Genomic DNA, 6,324 nt, shown 5'->3' on the forward strand with positions numbered 1-6,324 from the left:
GCTGTGCTAATTCCTTTAGTGTTATTATTACCGAAAATAACTTTGCATCTGGTGTTCGAGATAGCCAATTTTGTCACAGTTCCAACAAGTCACCTTCGACTTTTCGTTCGAAACAACTTTATTGTAACTTGATATATATGCGTGCTCTTACATTCCATCATATTACCAGCAGACTTACTAGCAACCTCGTTGCTCCTTGGTTTAAATCTCTCCGATAAATTCCTATATTTATCTATTGAAGTCTCATCATGTACTCATCCGTATCTTGTAACGAGAACTGACATACCAATTCCTGGGAAACAGCAATCTGTACCTTGAAAACTCTCAGCATATCTACATCAACAGTTATATGTAAAACATTCAACTTTTAGAATTATGATCTTTCATCTGAAATCCTGAAAAGCACTCATTCTACAAATCAATACTTTGAATTTTGAAAAAGCTGAATGAAGCAGCAGAAACTGTAGGCAACCGTAAACGACCTTAGTCATCAGAAGTTTGATGATAAAGAATAGCATGTTAGAAAAGCTCAGAAACGTTGGAACTGGAAAACGGATAAAGTTAACCATGAAGGAGACCAAGGACAAATACAAGGACCATACCCTATATTCAAAGAATCCAGATAATTCTGGATCCGTTGAAATCTTTATAGAATATCTTGCTCCAAAGTCATGTTAAAATCTTGCGGAAAATCTTTCTCCATCAACCATCGAACTTAGAAATTCCAAAATATCATCATCAATATCTTCGATATTTTTGAGGATATTTTCATAAATATTCTCGTTCGAAATTATATACCTCTTCGTGCTTCCTGTGTATCATTATATTGGAAAAATTCAATAGAAAATTTAGTGCTGAAAAGCAGATTATGCAAAACTATGAAGAAAGCCGTGGACAAATCACAAAGAATAAGTTTGACTTCAAAGAATCCAAATGATTCAATGTCTGCTAAAGTCTTTAGTGAATATCTTGCTCCTTACTCTAAACCCTTGCAGACAATAGTTTCTATCATCCTCCGACCTTAGATATTCCGAGATATTATCGTATCTTTCATTATAAATATCCTCCATATTTCTGGAGATATTTTTATAACTAATCTTATCTGAAATCATTTATCTCTTCGTGCTATCATTGTTACATCATATAGAAACTGTTAGTTTCTATATTCTGTAAACTTTCAAGCTTAAAATATGAATGTTATTGAAGTAATGTTGGGAACTGATGCATGAGTTAGTATAATATAATGACACTTGATCAACGTGATTATATTACAGTAAGTCATGCTGAGTTTCTAATGGGACGTGATGATTCACAGATCCTAACGTCATCACGTGCCATGTTACATAACTCTTTCATTATGCTTAACTTCTGAACATATCAAGAAAGTATATTCTTGATAGTTCTATTCTCAGTGAATCTGGTAATTTGACAAATCAAATAGTGCTATTACGTTCCTTCTTATTTAGAACATTAATAAAGTTCATTCTGAAACTTATATCTGCGAATTCTGGACCATTACAAGAGATGCCAAATCGCCAGAAGAAGAAACGAAGGGACAAAGCTCTAAAATAGAAATTGGAGTATAAATCGCAGCAAATAGGAGAGAGTATTAACTGTGGATGACAATGATTATAGGAAACAGAAAGGGAGACATTGAAATATAAGGAGAGATATAAAGCCCGATAACAACGCATAAATTACAAACCGTGTATATCAATATTTATCGTAACATAAAGACACGGGAGAATTAAAAGCACTACAACCCCAAGAACAAAGTACAAGTAAGCAGATTCCTCAGGTGGAAGTTGGAAAAGGAAAATGATTGTTACGATAGTAAGTATAAGGACAAGGATTAGAACTGGATTAAGCATTTCCACAATCTTTTGGATGTATGAACTAAGGAAGAGAGTAAGGGAATTGTGAAAATAATGGAACGGAAGAAGTTCATTTATAGTGGAAAATATCAGACAGAGTAATCGAGGCAGATCACAGCATTTAATTATAGAGATCTTAATTCCATAAATCCCGCAGAATCAGATCTTATAGATTTCGAAGATTTTCTTTAAATCCATTGAATTCCGGAATTCAACCCTGACTCTGTCAAAAGTTAAGATGAATCTTTACTTTCCTATTTCACTCTTTGATGATAACATCATTCGTACTCTTCGAATAACCGAATTATTTTTATCCATATTACTCAATAATGATAAAACTCAATTTATCAACTCATATTCGTCATGAAAACATTTTTATTGTTATCCATGACCACCTCACTCAAATTTCGGGACGAAATTTCTTTAACGGGTAGGTACTGTGATGACCCGGGAATTTCCGACCAAATTTAAACTTTAATCTTTATATGTTTCCGACACGATAAGCAAAATCTGTAGTGTTGTGTCTCGAAAGTTTTGAAATCTTTATTCATGTAATCAAATATCCTATGACTATGCTCGATGATTCACGAACCATTAATCGTAAATAGAAATGTATATATATAAATAAATATATAGGCAAATAATTATATATTATGAATTTCATATATTAATAAACTAGTATGTGATTTAGAAAGAAAACTTAAACTTGAGATTTAAAACATGATTAAATATGAAGTAGTTGAAATATATAAATATATACACATATATATAGGATTAATATACATAATTATTAATAGTATGCATATTATAATATATATATATATATAAAATGTAAAAATATTAAATATGAAATATTTGATATTATTTAATATATAATATGTTACATAAATAATAATAGTTAATATTGATATATTCAATTTAAATTTAATGATAAATATAGTTGTTATACTAATCTTATTATTATTATTTCATGATTGTTGATATTAATATTAATAACAGTATCATTAGTAATAATATATATGATATATAAATATGAAAGTTTATACATTTAAGTTGTTATAACATTATTACTATTAAAGTTATTGTTGTCATCATTAATATCATTTTTACTACACTTAGTAATAAATATTATGATTATTATAAATACTATTAATGTTAATGTGATCATTATTATCTTTATCATTATCATTATTGTTATTAATAATATTAGCATGTTATTATTATCTTAAGTGGTATTATTATTTATAATTATTATTATTATTATTTTTATTGAAATTATCTTTTGTTTTATTGTATTTACCATTATTCTTATTAATATTATCATAATATTAAAATCTTTATAAATATTATTATTACTATTATTAATATCATTATTAACATTTTTATTATTAATAATTATTAATATTATTAATATTATTATTATTATTATTTGTCAATAATATTAATATGATTATTATTAATTATAATTATCTATAATCTAATAAGTAATTAAATAAGTGAAGTTGTTACAGATCGTTATCATCTGTATCTGATTAGTACTCCTGTCTCTAAACAGAATCACGCAATGAAATAAACTCAGTATCCAGCCAAATTCAGTGGGCATCGTTTTCTACTTTCTGTATTTTGTTTTTTTATTTTTTATTTTTTTTTTCTTTCTCTGAGCTAGATTTCTGTCAACCTCTGCTTTACCAAAGTGATCCTGGCATTGTTAATTAATCATTCAATCTTCCATTACCACATTCAAATACACCTACTCCATAGGGTACCAGTCGAAGAACCAAGTTATTATTTATTTATTTTTTTTCATTCGTTATCCCTGTTCTTGAGCATTTTAATCAAAACCCGATTTCTGTAAATAATTTCAAAATCTTTAAATGTAGTATCGTTAGGAATCTCTCGCTCAATCTATCTGCAAACTTTCAGATTTCAATTCTTCGTATTGATTATTAATTCTTGAGTCAAACTTTTGGGAATCAAAAAGTCAACAGAACGTTCATCGTGAAATTCGCATTCATTATGTTGTTTCTGTTGAAATTAGATGTTTACAAAGTTTCTAGAAGTGATTTTAAACAAATTTCGTATTATAAACTTTGGCTGAAACATCCAAAAATTTAAAATCATGTCATGAGTTCATTTTTTTTCTCGAAAACTCAGTGCAGTTATTTTCATTTTATCCTTTTTCTGTTAATTCCAAATGCCCAATTAAATCGTTCTGTTAATTTTATGAATCCAAAAATCAAATCATTATATTACTGTGATGATCGTTTGATTATCTAGTCACTGAGAAACGAGCATGAAGAAGAAAAGGGAAAAATAAATAGTACGGGTTTAATATAATTAGGTTATGATATTAATCAGAAATGAAGTGACAGACGAGTGGTTAGAGGGTGATGTCATTGAGCGAGAGGTCTCGGGTTCGAGTCCCGTTCCGGACAGTTTTTCTCTTTAAGGCATATTTTGAGGTAGCTTCCTTTTCTTTTATTTTTACGATTATTGTTATTATTTCTTTCTACTATTTTTATTACTATTATGAATATTAATAATAAGGTTATTACTAGAAGTATAATTATTATTATTATTATCATTTCCATTATTACAATATTTATTGTTGTTATTACTATTATTATTATTAATACAAATATTAGAACTCTTTGTTACTATTACCACCATAACCCTAGTTACAATTATAAATATTATTATTAGTAATATCCTTATTATTAGTATAAGTATTAGTATTATAATTTCGATTATTATTATTATTATTAACAAAAGTGTTTTTTTTTATTTAGATTACTATTAATAATAAGATTTATATAATTATTATCAAATAACGTATTAATATCAAAAGTTAATATTTTCAGTATTATTATTATTAAATTATTTGTTTTATTAAAAACTACTAAAACAAACATTATTATGAGATTTATTTATTAAAAATTAGCATATACATTCTTAATAACAGAATTATAAATAATATCATCATATTTATTAAGTATTATCACTATAAATATTACAAATATCAACATAGTATTTCTAAAGTACTGTTCTAACTAACCAAAAATATATATATAAAAATATAGTTAATAAGTATAACATAACAAAATTTAATATATTTATATACAAAAGGAATATATAAAATATATACATAATAACAATGCAATTATGATATATTAATAAATTAATAAATTTATAATTATATATACATATATTTGTTAAATTACAAGTACATGGTTTAATAAATATATATACGAATGATATAGGTTCGTGAATCCGAGGCCAACCCTGCATTGTTCAGTATAGTCATATGTATTTTTACTACAAAATACATTAGGTGAGTTTCATTTGCCCTTTTTTTTTACTCTTTACATTTTTGGGCTGAGAATACATGCAAATGCTTTATTAACTGTTTTGATAATAATTATATGCGTGAGTTTCATTTGCTCTCTTTTTAAATGCTTTTGCAATATATATTTTTGGGACTGAGAATGCATGCGCTTTTATAAATGTTTTAAGGAATAGACACAAGTAATCGAAACTACATTATATGGTTGAATGATCGAAATCGAATATGCCCCTTTTTATTAAGTCTGGTAATCTAAGAATTAGGGAACAGACACCCTAATTGACGCGAACTCTAAAGATAGATCTATCGGGCCCAACAAGCCCCATCCAAAGTACCGGATGCTTTAGTACTTCGAAATTTATATCATGTCCGAAGGAGGATCCCGGAATGATGGGGATATTCTTATATGCATATTGTGAATGTCGGTTACCAGGTGTTCAATCCATATGAATGATACTTTTGTCTCTATGCACGGTACGTATGTTTATGAGAAATGGAAATATGAAATCTTGTGGTCTATTAAAAATTATGAAATGATTATTTATGATAACCTAATGAACTCACCAACCTTTTGGTTGACACTTTAAAGCATGTTTATTCTCAGGTACGAAAGAAATCTTCCGCTGTACATTTACTCATTTTAGAGATATTACTTGGAGTCATTCATGACATATTTCAAAAGACGTTGCATTCGAGTCATTGAGTTCATCAAGATTATTATTAAGTTAATTATAGTTGGATATATTCTGAAATGGTATGCATGCCGTCAGTTTTCATTGTAAAGAAAGTTTGTCTTTTAAAATGGAATGCAATGTTTGTAAAATGTATCATATAGAGGTCAAATACCTCGCGATGTAATCAACTGTTGTGAATCGTTTGTAATCGATACGGACTTCATCTGGATGGATTAGGACGGGTCTTGACAGCCGACGCCTTGAGCAGAAAGGACAGAGAACCCATTCGAGTAAAATCTATGAATATAATGATTCACACTAACCTTACTACTCAAATAAAGGAGGCGCAACAAGGAGTTTTAAAAGAGGGAGGAAATTTAAAGGATGAAATACCCAAAGGATCAGAGAAGCATCTTAATATTCGGGAAGACGG

The sequence above is a fragment of the Rutidosis leptorrhynchoides genome, chromosome 6 (assembly GCF_046630445.1).
Source record: "Rutidosis leptorrhynchoides isolate AG116_Rl617_1_P2 chromosome 6, CSIRO_AGI_Rlap_v1, whole genome shotgun sequence".
Lineage (NCBI taxonomy): Eukaryota > Viridiplantae > Streptophyta > Magnoliopsida > Asterales > Asteraceae > Rutidosis > Rutidosis leptorrhynchoides.